Consider the following 21,851-nt stretch of genomic DNA (forward strand, 5'->3'; position numbering starts at 1 on the left):
TAATATCATAATATTTAAAGTATTTCAGCAAAACATGAATCTGTGTAATTATCGGGAATAGTATCATTCAAGAGACTTGTCGGAGTCAGGTGCTGCAGCAAACCATCATCTATTTGTTGCACCGTTGTCAAGCTTCCTAGAATAGGGAAAACGGTTGTTCTTCTCATCAACGAAAAACAATGAACGGCGAGATTATTCACTACAAATGGCAACAGCGCAAGAGAATCAAGAAAATGCGCGTGAGTTGTGTGTTTATTGTTCTTGGAATGATTGCGATTTAGGTTATAACATAACATCGAGTTCAATAGAAATTGCCGGGATATCGTGTTCGTTCGGTAAAGTGTAAATTGTGAATTCTTAGTTTGACTGAAATAATAAAAGTGAGTTTTGAACAAGTTAATTCTATCCTTTAATCCACAAAATCTTCCCTATTTTCATCTAATCTTCTGATCTGTTTCTTGATTAAAAATGTACCTGTTTCACTATAAACCGAAAATATTTTTTTTGTGCTTAAGGAAGAGAATTCTTGATTCTAAGCCTTAAAAATTCATCAATCATTTGAGGAGTATCAAATGGTACCGATGGCAACCAAATTTCATTTCGATAGCTGTTATAAATTCTGAAAAAAATTCTGGACCATAGATGAACTTCCTTTTTGGCGGTATTTCCCCGAAAAGATCGCTCTCTTCTTTGTAGGTATAGGTAGGTGTTTTTAGGAAAGATAACACGCGAATGGAAACCTTAAAAACTCGAATATTTGGTCTAGGTTAGGATGTCGGTTCAGTTTCGGGTAATGCACAAAATCCAGTGTATCTTGTTCCATCAAAATTTCAAAATGAGGATTCGATGAAAATAAAATTTACAATTTGATGTAGGATAACAATTCGAAGTTCCATGCAAAATTTTATGATGACGCTGTCTGCAGATTCAGAGAAATGCAATAAGAATATTGAAAAAAATTAATCAATATTTGGTCAGAACAAAATCGAGTTACGATTTGGGGTGTAGATATAAAGAAAGAATTCAAAGTGCAATATTTAATGCTGATCAGATCGTTACAACCATGAGAAATTCAAGATTAATATTATAATAATACATAGTTATTTGAATAACTATTACAATATTAATCTTGAATTTCTCATGGTTGTAACGATCTGAGCATTAAATATTGCACTTCAAATTCTTTCAAATGCAGTGAGAAAAAATGTATATATCAATGCCTTCTGCACTTATATTATAAATAAGTTAATTAACTTATTCTTCCTCGAGTTTTCGAAAGAACGAGTTTTGGAATGAGCCTTCTGTACGACTAATATACATTATTTTCCCACTGCATTTGAAATTAATGAAATATTTCCAAAGATATCGTTTAGTGATTTTTGCATTGAAGAATGTGGGTTGATAGAACAGTTTTTCTGTATCAACAACAAATAATAAAATATAACCATGAAATCTGTGCGAATCTGATATAGGTATTCTAGCACGATTTTTTTCTACAAGGTGCGGAAGAATGAACGGCTTAGCCACAGAATAAGAGAAAAGAAAAACATTATGCAATATTTTCGAGGATTTCATTTTGATCGCGTTACAAGAAACATTCTACCAAAATATTGAAAAACCTTACCAATAAATTTCAGTAGAGTTAAAATTTCTAGAATTACAGACAACAATGACACTATAATAAATTACATACATTTCATATAGGTATTACATACTACGGTTCTGTAGTCTCCAATAGGCACATGAAAGTGCTCGACACCCAGTTAATATTATTCTTGTTTCATTTAAGTTTTGAATTCTGAAAATTTCAAAAAATAATCTCTGAAATTTTAAAAGGGGGCATTGAATTTTTTTCATGATTTCAACGATTGATTTCTGAGTATATGAGAAATAATGAACGAATATCATTGAAAAAGTTTGAACGAAAAGGAGTTCATATCTCTTGAGACCTATTATCCAAATAACTCTGCAATAAATGAAAAAGAATATTGTTGCTCAACAATATGTTTTGTGTAATGCTAAATCCTGTTCCGACAATCCATTTTGCTATTTTTCATGGACTTTTCATTTCCTCTTCCCTGATTCGGAATATTTTCTGTACCTACAAAGTCTTCCATTTGAAAAGTGTAAAAAGAAAAGTTGAAAAGTAGTTTTGTGCAATAGTGGAAAATTTTAGGATTAGACAGGTATTTTTAATTACTATGCATTCGTGGATCCTACCATAAGTGAACAAACTATGCTATATGCATTTCATATAGATTTGAATATTATGCTTGGCCCTCTTGGTTTCGTCTTATCGTTTATGTTAATATTTATGTTGGATAGTACCTACATAATGGAATATCTCGATAAGAAGTCGATTGTGTTATGATTGCACAATGGATATTGAAACAAGCAAAAATGATAAAGATCATCGCGTTTAATTCCGACTAGTTCAGCTCTCGACATTAATTTATTTACTAAAGGGAGACCGAAATTTTATTCATATTGATAGGTATTGGAGTTTGAACTAAAGAGCGTGTTTAACCTGAAGATCAAACTACTCGTACTTTGTAGTTGCTAGGTAATAAAAATAATATCATTTTCGTATTATGTGCCTTTCTCTTACGGTTCATATCATAATGTTCTCTATATTTTAGAATTTTTGTTGAAAAAAAGATACTTCTCCATCCTTGACCAACTTTCAAATTTCGGATTAGAGTTTCCCTTGAATAGTCAACATTTTGTAATTATCATTATATGCAGTGGCGGTTCTTCAGGGACGTCAGGGTACCGACCTTCAATATATCGGCCAACAAAAATGGAAATACTCACTTCTGTCGAATTACCAAATTGAAGTATGTATACTTAATGGTTATTATTATTGTATTCCTTATGAATATAATGTATAGAAAATCCTAACATTCCATACCTCTGGATCCATCTTATGAAGAACGAAAAAAACAGGTATGTTTTATCTATGCTGTTTCAATTCCAATACCGTATGGTCTACTCAATCATGCGTAGACAAAATATGCTCTTCTCGAACTAGACGAAGACGAAAGCGTCCCCGTTCTCAACTTTCCTAGCCAGTGACGTCGCTCGTTCAGGTACACTCTGTTCGACATGGCCACATAATCTATCGATGGAAAGTATTCTCAAATAAGACAGGGGCGGGTATTTGGTACACTATTCATGGAGGTAATAGATATTTAAGTTCTCATAAGACAAAAGTAAAAAAAATATTTCCAATAGAATACGAAATATTGAATACAAACGATAGTTGAGTATGTAACCAAAATGAGATAAAAAACTTCCGAAAATACCTTTCGGAATTTTTTTTCGAATATACCATTCGAAGTGTAAATAATGTGTCACGAAAATGAAAAACCATAGTGAAGACAAGTGAAAAATTCCTCATATAACAGCCGCACAGTCGAATCTCTTCATCAGAAAAATCATGATAATCAATTTTATACAAAAATTTCCAGTTTTCTTTTCTTTAACTTTCCGAATCTATCTATAACATTTGCTACATTGACATTGATGTCTCAGTGGATATGTATTACAAGGCCGTAGCAAGAAAAATATTTCGGGACTTGAGCTCTAGAAAAATATTTAGTTTGTGATCAATAATTATTATACAATAATATAATTTATACAAGGTGTTCCTAAATTGGAGCTATACAAAAATTAGAGATTCTTTTGATAATTTTAAGAAAAAACTTCCGCTACGGATTCGGTAAATAATAAGTTCCAAAATTCATAATTAATTCATTCACCACAGCTTACTTACTGGATATCTATAATAATTTGGATTCTCCTGTGGATTACAAGAGAGTTGTTTGAAATTTTTTTCTCGGAATCGACAGCAGATACGACAAAATTATAGTCTACAAGACACCAAAAAGTGTACTACTGGATCAAAGTTTCTTTTACATTTTTTCAAACTACCAGTACTCTTCCAAAAATAAGTTCTGGAGGAAAGATGAAATATCACCCTGTAGATTTGCATTCAAAATTAGGATATCACATGATACCGGGTGATTTTTTCGATTTGAGTAAGTCATAAATTTCGGAAAAGAAACATATTACGGAAAAATGTTTCGAATAAAAGGTTGATAGTTTTTTTAGGCCAGATTTTCTTGCATTCTCCCTTGTTTGGGGTATGGCAGTAAATTTTGGAATTTCAAATTGGATCACCTGTTTTCATTGCAGATTCGTATTCTACGGCAAAAAATAAAAAAGTTTTGTACAAACAATTTTCACGAATCTTCTTGAGTTTGAATTTTCCATCTGAACGACCTTAGCGTACCCGTTCAATTAATTATTCATTTAGTATACAGGGTGGCCATTTGAATAATAATAATAATGAACTTTATTTAGCACTCGGCTTTGAAAACAATACAAATATAATCCACTAACTTAATTAAATTCTTTATAAATATAACTCATTAAACATTTTTTGAATTCTCTATAATTATTACAATATTTGATCTTTTCAGGTAGATTATTGAAGATAACTAATCCCCTGCTAAATGTGGATTTATTCATTAATGTAGTATTAACTTTTTCTATGTAAAAATCATCTCGACGTCGTGTATTATAATTATGTATCTCATTAGCAAATTTTAGGTTTTCACTCAAATATTCAGGTAACATTTTATTCCTTGCTTTGAATATTAAATCTAATGTTCTATAAATAATCCTTTGATTGACACTCATCAATTTCAAACAATTTAACATATTTCTTATGGGAGTTCTTTTATTACATTTCAAAATGATTCTTATACCTCTATTTTGCACTTTTTGTAACCTATCTATGCTACCTTTATTTAAATTGAACATAACTGACGAGCAATAATCCACATGAGGAAGTACCAATGATCTAAACAACATCAGTGACGTATTCATACCAATTTTACCCCTTATTCTAGATATGAAACCAACCTTTTTGGACATTTTATTTGCGATATAATCCGCGTGAAACTGAAACTTTAAATTCTCGTCTAAAATCAATCCTAAGTATTTCATTCTAGTAACCCTCTCTATTTCATCTTATACCTATTAACATATACTTCGATTTTTTATATTGACTTTCTAGTTATTGTCGCAAAGCCAAATGAACAACCTATCTAAATCCTCGTTAACTAATTTGAACAAAATTTCAACATCATATCCAGAAACATATATCATAGTATCATCCGCAAACAAAGTTATCTTACAATTACATACATATTTCACTACATCATTTATATACAATAGAAATAAAATTGTTCCCAAATTTGTACCCTGAGGTACCCCAAATTCATTTTTCCCAATTGATGACACAAAATTTCCGAATTTTACTTTTTGCGTCCTTCCTGTCAAATATGACTCAAACCCCTGAAAAACTTTCCCAGATAACCCTAGTTTTTTTATTTTAAGTAACAGTAATTTCCTATCAATTGTCTCAAATGCTCTTTGAAAGTCCAAAAACACTACCAATATCATCTTACCACTGTCAATATCCCCCGTCCTGATTGGTTTTTAGTGAGAATTTTATTTCGCTCATAATATTCTACGAGTTGTTGTTTCACCGCAATTTCAAGCACCTTCTCTAACACTGGCACCGTATTTATTCCCCGAAATTCTTCACAAACAAACGTCCCATTGACCTTTTGTATTGGTATCACCGTCGATGTTTTCCACTTCTCCGGAAAAATTCCACTTTCCAATGACGTATTGACGACATCCAGCAACCTATTTCCCACTGCTTGAAAACGAAACAGACGAGATTACAGACGAAATAAAGGTTTTCGATAGAAATGCTCGGACAGGTCGATTTCTGTTTCGAGGGGGACAACTTAAGATGTAGGTTACGGACGCATAGCGCTTCAACCCTTGCTGCTACAACCCCCACCCCCAATTTTTGAATAGGGAAGATGGGGTGAGTGATACCTCAATTTAAAGGTATTTTTATACTGATTTCAGCACAGTAATTGTTTTTTCATTTTATGCATTGGTTCTCGGAATATTCATGCGTTAGTTAGTTAGGAAGGAAGCCACAGTCATGGTTGTTTTGAAGCTCGAAATGTCGATTTTTCACAAAACACTACAAGTGCCATGAAAACACTACTTCATTTTCAAATACTTAGTTAAGAATATTTCGAGAACTAATGCATAAAATGAAAAAACAATTACTGTGCTGAAATCAGTATAAAAATACCTTTCAAATGAGGTATCACTCACCCTATCTTCCCTATTCAGAATTTGGGGGTGAGGGTTGTAGTAGCAAGGGTTGAAGCGCTATGCGTCCGTAACCTACATCGTAAGTTGTCCCCCTCAAAACAGAAATCGACCTGTCCGAGCATTTCTATCGAAAAACTTTATTTCGTCTGTAATCTCGTCTGTTTCGTTTCCAAATGGCCACCCTGTATATTTAGGTTGTATAGACAGAAAATTTAAACTCTGTTACAAATCCATCTGTGACGATTCGTGAAAAATTTTTCTTACAACGTACAAAACTTTTGTATTATTTGCGGTAGAATACGAATCTGTATTGAAAAACATGGGTTTTCATTTGAAATTCTGAAGTTGACCCTCGAGGGGAAATTAAATGAAAGAGGTTCTGTCATTTATAGACTTCCGTGTCATAACCATTAATTTCTATTGGATACATTTTTCTGTAAGATTATTCTTCTTTAATATTTTGAATAATTCAATTCAAAAAAATCACCTGATATATTTTTCATCAAACAAATTTAATTTCATATATTGCGCTCTAGAAATACACAATTTCTTATAGACCTTCGAAAGTAATTTTTTCCGATAAAAGGCAAATAACTCGAGAAAAACTCAAGATAGCTTAGGAAATATACACCAAATGAATTGAGAAATACTTCTGAATATACAATAAAATGAAAGATTCAATTTGAAAAAGTTGAGATTATTTTCGGTGAAATTGGAATTCTGTATTCCTGAAAAAATTCCGGTCCGGACCACATCAGACCCTCCCCGGCTAAGGCCTTGATGTATTAGTGCCAGACTTTACTCTTGGTTGTAACTGATTCGGCTCTAAAACTATGAATATTTCTACGAGGCATAGGTGGTAATTAGTCGCCCCCCGCCCTCCTGGATCCGCCACTGAAATAAGACAAATTCAAATTATAAACATTTTTATTGGCACTTCATTCTGATAATGATAATTATCAGATTCGCCTGATATCCAGTGATTCTTTTATCGAATATTTTATTTTTTCTGTTTCATATAAAAATTACAAGAGATCCTTATTGCTGCAAACGAATTTTTCTCGGATTTCAGTCTCTGCATGAAAGTGCATGCTAAATGTATGATAGCCATATATTTCCAACCATTTCCAAGAACTTTTTGAAAAGTAAAATGTGTTTAGATCCACAGGGTCGGGAGATTTCGAAACTTGATAAAGATGGCTGAAAATCATGCAATAGAATTCGTTTTTTTAGGGAAGTATGCCAAGGCCTTGTCAAAAATGAGTTGTTGGGTCCAGAACGAATCGGGGAATCAAAAAGAGCATTTAATTGGTTTTATGAATTTGGATGGTTAACCAGCTGTAAAACTACAATATTTTTGCCGACCCAAAATAAATGATCTTGTGCCGCCACTGATTATATGAACTATCAAATATGTCTGTCAACAACAATTGGAAGAAATATCGTGCTGATAAAACAATCATACCTCCCACCATTAAAGAGTAAGCGTAGTTTTATACATACCGATTTTGGACGGCCGGCCAAACACCGGTTGGTATTTTATCGGAGGCAAGTGTTTTCACACACACCGGATTTTTACCGGTCAAACAATCAGTATCTTTGATGTCGTGACGCAGGGTCATTGAATAATAATAATAATATTGAATAATGAATCCCATATGGTTGGTTTATTATTTAGGAATGATGATCAAGCTAATCTTTTAGTTTTTTGCTTAAGGACTGAAATTTATTTTCCTACGCCTCTACTATAATTTCTCCTATTTTTACTGTTGTCTAATTGGGAGACTTTTGTTTCTTCTGCATGTCACTTCTTTCTATTTGGTTCATTGAAAAAGGTATTTCCTCTTATCTTCTTATTGGGATTTGTATTATCTTTTTCAATTCCCTATTCTCATGCTCTTTTAGCGACTTCATTTTGTTTATTATTTGTTTATTATGTCCTCCATTGTTTCAATTTTCAATTCTTCCCTGATTTGTTGATTACTTATATACCATGGGGCACCAACCGCTCTTCTGATTACTCTATTTAGTGTACTTTGCAACTGATCTTTCTTGTTGCCTTTCGTATTATACCAAATTACACCTGCATACGTAATGCTTGTTTTCTAAAGAAAGTGTACTTTTCGGGTTGGGCAGCAGATACAGTCTCCCGTGCAATTGCTTCGCCTTTTTCCTATTTTCTTTTAGCTTTTCGCTAAAATTCATTCTTTCTTTTAGAGTTACCTACTCCTAGGAATTTTGCTTCCTGTTTCCATTTTATCGCCTGATTTTCTTCTTCTGTGAATTATTTCTTTATCACTTTACTAATTGCCCATAGGCCGATAGGCTTATGGGTCGATAGTTCGTGGTTCTTTTTTGTCTTTTCCTTTCTTCCAAATTAAGACTGTATCCGCCATTTTCCATTTGTTTGGATAATATCCTGTTTTTAGTGTGAATCTGACTATTTCAATGATTTCACATCGATATTCTCCTGATAATTTTTAGTTGCTCGATTTTGTGTTCCATCTATTCCGGGTGTTTTTGTTTTTTCAATGTTGTGATCATTTCTTCAATTTCTTTTTTAATCTCTGCTTTTGGATCTTCCATTTCTTTGTGATCATTTTCTGTTATATTTAAACTCATTGGCTGAATTGGTCCTCGCTGATTTTTTGATTCGGCTTAAATTGATGTTCCAGTGATTCTGTAAACATTCCAGGATTCTTTTCATTTTCAATAGCTACTTAATTTTTTTTTTCGGTTAGGGGTATTTTCACTTTTGTTTTTCTTCCAGTTTATGCTGTCGTTATTTTCCACAGTCTTCATTGAATACTCGTCTGACTCTGTTTTTCACTTCGTCAATTTATGCAGTATAGTTTTTTCGCTTTTTCTATTCCTCTAACAATATTCTTACGTCTAAAGGTAGTGGACTCTTCTTCAGTATTTTTTGTTCTTTGATCTTAGTGGACTGTGCTTCAGCTTCGATTATTCCTTTTTTTTAATCCTCGATTGCTTCATCTAACTGTTCTCTGTTTTTGATCGTCACACTTTTTATTTGTAAGATTTCTTTGAATCAATTAAATGATTTTCGGTCCGTGTGTAGTCTGTCTGTACCAATTTCTAATGTAAAGTTCATTGGGAAGTGTTCCGATGAGAGATTCATTATGGTTTTGTATTAGATAATGCGCTGGTAAATTTTTTATTAAAGCTATGTCCAATATGTCCAACGTAAATGTGGTTTCCTGGATAGGAGTGGAATCTTCTGGACCTAGTTTCCTGCTAATCAGGGATGTCGCCAGAGGGTAAACAGGATAGGCGTTCGCCTAGGGCGCCATTTCAACAAAAATTACACATGTAGAAATTCCGAGGGGGTAATCACTCCGTGAAAAAGATACATCGATTTCGGAAATCATGAAGATTTCGGAGGATTTCGAGGGATTTCGGAGGGATTTCGCATGATTTCGGGGATTTCGGAGAATTTCGGGGATTTCGGAGGATTTCGGGCGATTTTGGATGATTTCTTTATTAAAAATACGTGAATAATCGTTTAACATCTGTGTTTTGATAAATGAACTTAATTTCACGGCATTCAGACAATTTTTCAATTCAGAAAAATTACATCCTCGAGCGGGATTCGAACCCAGAACCTCCCAACTCAAACTCGAACTAGTTATTCGGAGATTGTGGGTTCGACTCCCGCTCGAGGAGGTACTTTTTTTTAAGTTGAAAAATTGTCTGAATACCGTAAAATTAATTTGAAACATAAAAAAATATTGCATCTTCGGAAATGTTGAACACATAATAAAAAATTTTAGATTTTCAACTCCTAACAAAAACAATATTATAGCAAATGCTCTATTTGTCAAATTGGTAATTTTGATAATTCGTAAATCATATATATAATAGCATTATTTGAATCACCTCCGAGATTCCAACCAATAACTGATAACTATTTCAAATTTCAGTTCTCAGTATGTTTTCAGCATAGAAAATGGTCGCAAAATATTTTCAAGGAATTCATAATTCGTCTTTGAGCATATTTTTTTCCTGTTTTTTATTGCTGTGAATGAATTATTCCATATATTAGCATATTCTTACCATCTTATAGACGTTCACTGTGTTTTGAGAAGATTTTATATTCATTCCCGATTTTCACGAGATACCTCTATTCTGAATAAAAAAAATTTTTCGAACTTTTTCCAATTTCAAAAGTTCATAAAAAAAGAATGTTAGATGTGACAACTTTGAGTGATACCGCATATTAAAGCAAAAATTTATGCTCTTTTTGAAAATCTAAACAATTCATTTCGATTCATTTCAAATTTAAAATATAAAGTAATATTTTTAACCTGAACACTTTAAATGGGATATTGAAGTAATTGATATCTCTCTGACTCAATCTCGGTATGTGTCAATAACATCCCAAATTCCTATAAATTCCACCGACGAGTTTGGTTCTTATGTTGATTTCATTATTTCCATTAATATAAAAATCCCCATGTAGCTTTCCAAGGAAAGACAGAAATTTTTTTTTCTGTCAATCCGTAGTCACCTAGCCCTACTCTAACTCTGATAAGAGTATGTACAGTTACTTCCGAGACACTCTGTATATTCAGCTCGACCCCGATCTCCTTTGTATCGTCGAATTCAATGACCGCTTAGTTTCGAAATCCGAAACGATATCTCCATCAGCATCTCTATCAGAGCTCATTGAAATCATAAATTCCAAATTTGCCTTTTTCCTCGTCTACACACTCTTTCTAAATACTTCCACTTGATTAACTCAAGAAAAGAAAATCGTGCTAAAACTGCTATCTAACCTCTGGATATGTAACAAACGTCAGTGCCTTAGCCACTGCGCACACTCTATTGATTGCGAGAAATGCGATTTCGGTGAATGATTGCGAGATTTCGGAGCGATTTCGGGATTTCGGTAGCGATTTCGGGATTTCGAAGATGATTTCGTGATTTCGGTGGCGATTTCGCGATTTCGGTAGCGATTTCGGGATTTCGAAGATGATTTCGTGATTTCGGCAGCGATTTCGTGATTTCGGATGATGATTTCGGGATTTCGGTCTTCAGAATTACATCGATTTCGGAAGTGGTTACCCCCTCGAGAAATTCGAAGTACCAAAATGAGTTTTAATTCAGTCAGCAACAATAGGAAGGAATACTGTACGGATGTATGCTTGATTTATTGGTGAAGGAAAATACCTATGATTATTACTTTTTAATATGTTGAAACAAACACTGTATATAACTATAATGTTATAATAGTAATAACTTGTGAAACCCAAGTGATTGAATACTTGAATATTTGAATGTGAACTGACTGATGAATTCTGAGTTACTGACTGATGAATACTACTGGATGAATACTGAATTATTGAAAGCACTCTCTCGAGGTGGGACCATGGTGGGAGAAACCATCGAGTAGAATCACATGAGTTCTTCTTCTTCCTCTGTAAGCCTTAACAAATACCGACAAATGTACTTAACATTAAAAACCATCAAAGGTCCGCAGTCCGCATTATACATTTCACTCATAAATATCCAGATGTGGCGTGATCCCCTCATAGTCCCCTCATTTTTCGAATTCGGATCATCCGGTTGTTTAAATCAATCATATCAAAGAAAAAAAAAACGAAATGTTCTAGCGTAATATATATTGAAAACTCAGCAGAAGGAACTGAAACCTGTATTCAATTAATGTATTTTATCATTTATTCATTGGAATTCAGTTGACCACATTCATTGTTGATTGCATTCCACTTATCCTCAATCATCTAATTCTATCAGATTAAAATTTCAATCCATAAAAAATAATTACACTGAAAATACATTTTTTACTTCCTTAAATACTTTTTATGAGAAAGTGTGGAGTTTTTTATACTTCCACACTGAATCTTTGAAAATATATTCACCAAACCAACATCCACCCCAAACCCCCTTTCCCCCGCTCCCTTCAATTGCTTAGTAAAAAACTTGAAAGGTTTCCGATTTGTATTTTTGCAGGGGCGCGGGCGGTAGAAACGCTTGAGCAGGCGCTGGACCCCGATTATCCAATATTAATTTTTAGCATTCTGAGTAAGCTTCTGTTAGGGCGGCGAAATGGGTCTCTGCCTAGGGAGGCAGTTTGGCTAGCGACGGCCCTGCTACAAATTCAGTCAGGAAGCTTTGAATTTGAATCTTCCGCAATTATAGTAGGTCTTTTATTTCGGAAGAAAATTTTCTATATCAGCTTCCCTATCCCTATTGTTCGGAGATCGGTATACAAAGTAAATATTTATTTCACCTGCTTTCATTTTAATACTTTTTTTCTTCGATATTTGCACTCAAAACTTCATGGTAGTTCGTGATGTACTGTACTCCTTTCACTAAGACAGGTGTATCTCGTCTTTTTACTTGTTCTCTGACTTTTCTATATGTTATATATTTGTATAATCATTAATTATGTACCCGCTATCATTTCAAAGCAGTCAGATACATATTACTATACACTTCATTATTTCTTTTTTTCAGTTCTTTGGTAGGCTTCAAATAGGTTTCACCCAAGGGAAGAATAGCAATCTTATTTTTTTCCAAGAATAGAGTTCTTGTCTTTTTTAGATTACTGAATTTGCAATCCAAAACGCAATTGTTCTCTTATTATCCGTATGATTAATTTTTTTCTGGAAAAATCCAATCAGTTTTTCCTGCTCTTCTAACAAGCCGATCTTTTGTTTGATTGTCGCATCAATAGCGCAAAATTGTAGTCATTCTTCCTGGAATGGCTGCTAGGATGACATCGTTTTTAATTGATTTTTCGTATCTTTTGATTACTCTCCTTTGTTTTCTATGATTTTTACTCTATCCTTCTTAGCTTCCTCCTTTTTGGCTTCCATATTTTTTTCCATTCTCCATGATTTTAGTCAAGCATTCTCTTCAGGTAGTGCAGCATCATTATATTTGAGTTTTTGATTGTTTGGGTATTTCGGGTTCTTGGCACATCTTATATATAGGGTGAGTCTTTGACTTGTACATATATTTTAACCGAAGATTCCTGAGGTCAAAAGAAATACTTTTTTCCTTTATAGTTTTTCCCGATTCGGCCCGGTTACAAAGATACATGCTGTTGAAAATCGATAAAAAAAATGTCATTTTCGGCTATACCTCGTGAATGGTCTGAAGGAAATGATTTTTGGAATATAGCTTCTCCGAACACAAGATTCCCTACACATCTTTCAGTTTCTTCATTATGAACATTACATCCCATTAAAATACGAGAAATTTGAAGAACCCAGCTATTAAAAGTAATTTGAACGTTCATTGAAGAATATTTGGCTAATTTGAAAAATAAAAGTATTCTTCATATTTTCTCGTACAAAGCGCCGTTTTCGAGTAACTTGGTCAAAAAAAAATTTTTTCTGTAAAATTAAAAAAATTGGGTACTTTGGCTAAATGCAACTTTATTCTGTTGTGGAAAAAAACCACAGAAATTAATATTTACTATGACGTCATGTCTCAGATTTTAGAATTGAAGTACTAGCCAACTTAGTTTGAAAATGAAGTTATTTGGGTAAGCTCATCTCAACTCCTCGATTTGATTAAAAATTACTGAGCTTTGGAACAGCTCTGATAATAAGAACATACCTCATTGAAATCAACATTCTATTTTGAAAAGTCCAGATCACCCATAAAGCCCATGTTTAAAGAAGTTTTCACAAAAAAAATTACATTATAATGACAACAATCAATATCCCACTCAAGACTGCTGCTATCGAACATTACTGTATTCTTCTTCAGGTCATTCAAACTCACATCGAAACATAACACTAGGTAGATTCTAGACAAATTTTCATGTGATTGAGATTGAATACTTTTATTCTTTTGCTATTCCATAAATTCATCCTAGAGCATATGATTAACATATTTCCAACAGTGCCATAATTGTTTTTATGTGAAAAAAAATTAGTTTAGTTGAAAGAAACAGGATATTCAATTGTGGATATTTATATTGAATACTTCTCATTTATTTTCAATGGCAAAATCAAGATGAATCAAGTAGTTGAGTTGGTTATAATGTAGGTATATATTATAGAACAAATTTGATTACAAGTGGAGTCTAACATTTTCCATTGATTACAGAGCCATAACATTTCATTTCCATACTGATGGCTTCAAAAATATTGATGCTGATCAATATTCTTATAAGATAGTTGGAACAAATCAAATGCTTCATTTCATAAAGGAATTGCTTTCTATCAGAATGCAAAGTGATTTATTTTGTATCCACACAATTATTTTGGAAATTTGTTTTTAAATTTCTCGAAAATATGCATGGAACTTCGATATTCGATTGGGTTTCTTCAAATATTCAATGATTTTCATTTCATGCTAACATAATATCATATAACAATAACAGTGTAAACTGTAAATGAATATTTTAGATTAGAATATAGATTATTCGAACTGCTGTGTTTAAATTTGCAACACTCGAAATTTGAAGTTCAAACTTAAAACCACAGACTTAGACTACTAGTCTGTGTTAGAACTTTCACAGATGGTCAGATGAATATTATTTATTTGAGAATGTAAGGTTAAATGGCAATTCTTGTAAGAAATGAAATAAATAACGATATATTATAAATGCGATATAATGAATGAATGGATATGAATTATGAATAACACAGCTAATATGGGTGGTAGCTAGTTCAATTCGTTATGATTATCTGAAATCAAGAGAAAAATATTTAATCTTTATTGTCAATGAAATTGGAATAACTCATTAATTGTATTATAAATACTAATTTGTTCGACAAATGGAATGTTAAAAATGTGTTTATTATGGTTTTTCTAATTTAGTAGATTATTTCCAAGGTTCAACTGGTATATCTTATACTTGCAGAAACTTCAATGTTCCGGTTTCCAGGGGTGAATTAACTCATAATGAGAATTTTAAAATGGCTATATCTTTTTAACCGGGCCGAATCGCAAAAAAATGGTAAATGAAAAAAGTGTTTCTTTTGACTTCACGAATCTTCGGTTAAAATATATGTACAAGTCAAAAACTCACCCTGTATTTCGAAAGATGATCGCGTCCACAGTTTGCACATTTTGGTTGTGCTGTCGTAGGTTTCGGGCACTCTGCTGTCACGTGTACTTCTCCGCACGTGTAGACTGCGTGGCTAAATCTTTGAGAATATCCGTATAATTGACATTGGTAGCACTGGATTACTTCCGACCTTATCCTCAGATTTACCACTCGTATTGAAATTCCACATCATTCTTTCAATTTTGTGAATAATCCTTTATATGCACAATCACGAGGAGTTCGGGATGTCCCTTCTTACCTTTCATTCTCGTTATCTTTGTTACTGGGTAACCCTGATCAGCCATGTTGTTCTTAATTTCTTACTCGGTGTAGTATTACACCGATTAGATAATTAGCATTAGTACACCTCGGAAGACTTTTAGCTTATTTTCACTTTTCAAACCAAAAGTGTGAAATTCTTCGTCAACTTCTTTTAGGATAGTACACAGCGCCCTGTAATCGTCCTCGATTTTTGGTTCAATTTGTACCCCTTGGCAATTGAAAATCTGAGCGTTTACAGATCCTAAAGTGGTCAGAGAAGTTTTCTGAAAGGTTAGAAAATATCTAACCTCTAAAATCTTTGCTTTGACAGTTTTCACGTGTTGTGCTTAGTGAGCGTAATTCAAAATCGCTCAGAAAAATGGCGTCCGCCCACTACACATGCTGAGCATGCGTTCACTGACAATATTCGTTCAGCGAAAATTCTTTCGGCTGTTTTACAACTGTTGTGTTCATCGAACGCAGCCATTGCTCCTGGAAAATGGTAGAGGACTTTCACCGAACTACTAGTTTCCTCAACTTTTTACAGTTTTCTCTGAATAAGATCTCTACCTTGGAAAAAAGTCTCTAATGTTTTGCAGCATGAAAGAGACATATATGAAAATATATGAGGTGAAATGCAGAATTAATTGTACAAGGAGCCTGCTTTCAAACGAAATCTCTTAGATGGCTGAATCCCTGGTTAGATTTCTGTCTTTAAATGTCTCTAAATGTCTTCTTCATTGATAACTCTTGAAGTATTCAATTTAGGTTTAAGGGTTGTTAAAGGTTTTGATGAATTTGGGTTGTCCAAGTTCATGATTTTCTGATTGACACCATGTGAATTTTTGGGCCAAATCGCAAACAGTCTTATTTTTTATTCATTTCATTATATTTAATAATCAGACCATTCGACAGCCTAGGCCAATTACAGAATGGAAAAATAAATATTCAAGAAAGAAATTTTTGGAGCTTTACACTGAAAAAAAAAAAAAAATCCAAAACAAATCAAATGGAGCCAGGCTTGAGCGAAAAAAACTCATCGAGAAGAAAGCTCACACCTAACTACCCACAGCGAAGCCGTGATCCAAGAACAGCCTTCCTTATATCAGATTGATTACAATGAAAAATATCCACAATATCCTGGATGAATAGTATACCTAAGTAGGTAAGACGCCGCTCTAGAGAATAAATAAATAAATAACGTCTTTATTCAGAGAAGAATCAACTTGGAATCTACGCAACAACTGATCATGTGGTATACCACGGTTTGGATAAATACCATCGAGTCTAAAACTAACTTACTTCGAGAATCGCCTGTGTATATTTTTTTGAAACTCTCATGTGTACATTATACCCAGGGCTCCAGACTACGCATCCATACTCAAACTTTGACCTCATAAGCGAATTGAATAAAACAAAATATGTTCCTGATTCCTGTTTCCCGGAACCATCCTGAATTTCTTATGATGAAACTAAGAGTCTTGAAGCCACTCAAAACAATAGAACGCACATGGGACGTGAAGCAAATTTCCTGGTCGAATAGAAGGCCAAGGTCTGTATACTGAACGACTCTGCTGAGTACGTGACCATCTACGAACTACGTTATATGGGAACTTTACTTTTGATTTCTTACGGCTAAAGAAAACCACATTGCACTTATCAATGTTAAGAGGAAGCAAGTTTTCGTAACACCAATCATTAAGTCCATCTATGTTACCCTGGAGATTCCAGCAACACACTGAATTCGACGGAACAACTTGCAATCATCAACATAAAGCAAAGTTTGGGAAAACAAATATGAAGAAATACTTTTATGAAGACTATAAACAGTAGTCGACCCAATATAGATCCCTGGGGAACACTAGACAACGCAACAAATTCAGCCGATCTGTAACCCAAACATCGAACCCCCCAAAGTCGCCTTTTCGTAAGGTAAGATTCAAAAGAACGAGTGAAACTCGTAGTCAATCCAAAGGAGGACACTCCCGACCACCTCAAACATCCTATTTGCGGCGCACCAACGTCTTGAAAGCGAAAATCACAGTTTTCTAGTGTATATACGCGAATTAGCCTTTAATATTTCCGGCGAGAATTTGTGTTCGAAGTTTTTAGCGGCGATTTCTGTATCCTCACATTTCGAGTTTTTTCTTCTTCTGTCCTGTCCCATATGTTGCATATGACCCGTGCAGAGATGCGTGAAAAATAATATAAACAATATTTACCGGGGCTTCGCATAAAGTAACTCCTTCATACGAGAGCTCAGGACGAAACACTAGGATTACCGTCGAAATATTGGAACGTTATCGAACATATCTCCTGTTTAGTGGGTTTCTGTTAGAAAAACAAAAATCAACTAGCGAGGCCCATTCATCGACATCTGTGTTGATATTTGGAAACAGCATATTTCGAATGTACCTATTATCGACACCCCAATTTCTCATTAAGTATGAAATGAATATTAAATTTTCCATGAAACTGAAGAAAATGAATATAAAGAAGTATGTTCGTGTTAAAAAAATTTTAATTCATTAGCATTATGTGGAATTAAAGAGATAAAAGTAAAGGATGCGTACTAACCAGTTCAGCAAGGAAAACGATATTCTCTCGACAGATCATCAGCTGTTATTTTGAGAATTGTGATATTGATTAGGAGAAGTTGGTGGTAAATTCATATATGTTCAGGAAACTAAAAAGTTGTAACATGTAGACTGAAAATTTTCATCAGACTTCATCTTATTATTTAGAAAACAAATCGAAATTGTCGATAATTGGGACATTAACCATTTACCTTAGTGATTCAGGAAAAATCTTCTAAACTAAAGATCTATTTCAATCTGTTTTCACGGTTTTGGTATAAAATTGACACTTTTTTCGCATTCATTGGTATTTTATCATACCCTATCGATTTATATTTTTCAGCTGCTTAATAATATTCAATACTTCATACCCGACCCCGTATGAGCTAGAACATAAAAGAACGACTTTTCCTTATGATTAATCTAGTTTGAGTGAACATTGCTTGAAGATGGATCTGTTATGAGGTTCTCTGTGAGATTTACAGAAAAACTTTTTTAGTCGTTTTCAAGTTTCTGTGGATCAGTGTCATGTACACAATCATACGCACCTGTTGTGATTTTGGAGTTGTTCATTTCCAAATTGCTTCTGTTGTACAGGGTGGGCAAATAAGAGAGGTAAGCGGCTATATCTCGGGATCCACTCATCGTAGAGACTTGCGGTAATAGTATATTATTCAACGAGCGGTAATGTAGGTCATAACTCACGCAGATGATGTTTGCAGCACGAGCCGCAGGCGAGTGCTGTAATTCATCAAGTGAGTTATGACCATTACCGCAAGTTGAATACTATACTTTATCTACGACTATATCAATAAATACTAAGAAAAAAATACAGACTTAGAATTAAGACAGAAGGAACGGGAAATAAACATAATGTGCTCGATCCCGTACAAGAGAGATGGGAACTTAGTGCTACCAATCACAATCGAACTAGCTTCGGCTAGCTCGAATCCAGTACATAGTACAGACATAGAAACCTTAATAATTGCCAATAAAAATGCATTAAAATATACCAAAAAATATTCCCTGTAAACGATTACGATTTTACTGCTACACCAATCTTGAAAATTTTTTCAAACTCCTTTATATTTTTTCGGGCAATTAATTCTGTATGGTAACATTAGCTGTTTGTCTTTTGGAAATGTATACCTTTATAATATTTCATCTTCACTATCTGAATTAATCGTTTTCAGCAAAACATTCACAATAATTAGATATCAACTTAATTTGAAAACGTCAAAAGTGACATTCCCTCGGACATTCCTCCCCTCAATAACAATAATGGAATGTTCCCTTTCGGCCAATCGAACAGAAGCAGAGAGTTATAAGTAGTGAGTTATTATAAATCACGCTGTTTGTTAATAGATACTATTAATTGCTCAAAAGCAGTTGAATAATGAGTTTATAATTCAATAGGAGTAGATAAAAAATTTTACGACTAAAGTGTACAAGAAAACACACTGGAAATTGTTTTGAAGTTCATATCTCTACCGCTAGGGGGATAATAGCTATCGTCGAGTGGAAAAATGAATTTCACTTGAAAATGTTTAATATAAAGTTGAAGAAAAAATCAACACTGTAATCCTTGGAAAATTCTCTATCTTTTTGAATTGTCACTTTCGATTTTACGACATCAAATAAGGGTAGGGAAAAGGGGGAAATCTGACTGATTGAAATGTCTGTAACTTCAGTTTGGCCCAAAATTTTTGAGCAAATTAGATCTCGTCTGAGATATAATATCTTGTTGATTGAGGACAAAGTATACTCATAATAAATTTGTTTTTCCTGCTTTCGATAGGGGGCGCTAAGTCAGAAGTTCATTGTATTGTTCATTTTACTCCGAAATTTCAAATGTAATGATAGGATTTTCTTAACAGAAACAGAAATTCCATCAAATTTGCATGAAAAAACCTGCAGGTCGCAAAGCGATAGTTTCAGGCCTTCTGGAGTTATGGCCGAAAGGAGATAATCTTCAACTGATGCACTGCGAAAAACCAAATTGTGTCTTTAAATTCTGACAAAAACAGAAATCCCTTCAAATTTGTATGAAAAAAACAGAAGGTCGCAAAGCGATAGCTTCAGGCGTTCTGGAGTTATGGCCGAAAGAAGACACAATTAAGTTTTTCAGTGCATCAGTTGAAGAATATCTTTTTTCGGCCATAACTTCAGAACGCCTGAAGCTATCGCTTTGCGACCTTCTGGTTTTTTTCATACAAATTTGATGGGATTTCTGTTCTTGTCAGAATCTAAAGACATAATTTGGTTTTTCGCAGTGCATCAGTTGAAGATTATCTTCTTTCGGCCATAACTCCAGAACACCTGAAACTATCGCTTTGCGACCCTCAGGTTTTTTCATGCAAATTTGATGGAATTTCTGTTTCTGTTAAGAAAATCCTATCATCACATTTGAAATTTCGAAATAAAATGAACAAAACAATGAAATTCTGACTAAGCGACCCCTATCGAAAGCAGCAAAAAAAAATTTTTCATGAGTATATTTTGTCCTCAATCAACAAGATATTATCTTTCAGACGAGATCTAATTTGCTCGAAAATGTTGAGCCAAACTGTTAAAAGTTGAAGTTAAAGTTAAATTTTAAGTTAAAGGCACTTCAATCAGTCAGATTTCTCCCTTTCACCTACCCTTATTTGATGTCGAAAAATCGAAAGTGACTATTCAAAAAGATGGAGAATTTCACAAGGATTACAGTGATGATATTTTTTCTTCAACTTCATATAAAACATTTTCGAGTGAAATTCATTTTTCTACTCGACGATAGCTATTACGCCCCCTTGCGGTAGAGGTATGAACTTCAAAACAATTTCCAGTGTGTTTTCTTGTAAGTTCAGTTGAGTGTTAAAAAATTTTACCGCAAGTCGATGAGTGGATCCTGGAGATATAGTCGCTTACCTCGTTTATTTCCCCACCCTGTTGTACAGTCCTCATTTTTGTATCATATTCCTTTTAACTTTGGAATTTATTCTAAGGATTGTCTAGATAAAAACTAATCTAATATTCTTTCAATTAAGTATTAGTTATTATTATTTTGAAAATGTACCTAATCTTCCATGGTATATCATCTTTTTTCGAAAACTTGAGTTAAATACTCATTTTATGAGATTATTCATTAAATGTGCAGTCGAATAAAATATCTGATGAAACATCAATGCAATATGTCAAGAAAACGTTCAAACTCGATGATTGACATTTTTCGTAGAGTACGTCATGTCAAATGACTCATAACTTGGAAATAATAATAATAAAGATTTTTCATTGAGAACGTGACTTTCGGCCTTATATTTCCGAAACAGTTTCAGAAGATTGATAGTATATTCTAAAACAAGTTGCAGAATGGGTTTTAATTCCAACACGAATGATAAATTCGAAAGCGAGCGACGAAGGAGCGAGTTTTGGAACGCATGAGTGTTGGAATTGCCTTCTGCAACGAGTATATTTTCTCGATTTCAGTCAAGTCGAAATTCAATGAAAAATTCAGATTATACATTCTAGTGACATTTGTATTGTATTTTGGCAGTTGGTGTGACTCACAAAAATTGACAGATTACGGAATTTCAATTTGAATCGTACGTTTCGAATTTCCAAATACATAATTTATAATAACGCATGACTCTTCAATTATGTCTGACGAAATCGATTTAACACCAACAGAATTAAGAGAAATTGCGAATATAATGTTGCAAATCATTTCACTAAATCCAAATTATATTATATTGACAATTTGACGTGTGTTGAAT

The 21,851-nt window shown here is 33.6% G+C and overlaps 1 protein-coding gene across 2 annotated transcripts in view; it reads left to right on the forward strand.

Moving 5' to 3' along the window:
- The first annotated feature begins 232 nt into the window (after positions 1 to 232).
- The window catches only part of LOC123680049 (superoxide dismutase [Cu-Zn]-like), a 38,081-nt gene continuing 16,462 nt past the window's right edge, over positions 233 to 21,851 (forward strand). Inside the window, exon 1 of one of the 2 annotated variants that reach the window (XM_045617702.1) lies at positions 233 to 380. The gene's annotated coding sequence lies outside the window, so the exon portion shown is untranslated. The remainder of the gene's footprint in view (positions 381 to 21,851) is intronic. The other variant, XM_045617704.1, reaches the window with a different exon arrangement.

This window comes from Harmonia axyridis, chromosome 5, assembly GCF_914767665.1.
Source record: "Harmonia axyridis chromosome 5, icHarAxyr1.1, whole genome shotgun sequence".
NCBI classification, from domain to species: Eukaryota; Metazoa; Arthropoda; class Insecta; order Coleoptera; family Coccinellidae; genus Harmonia; species Harmonia axyridis.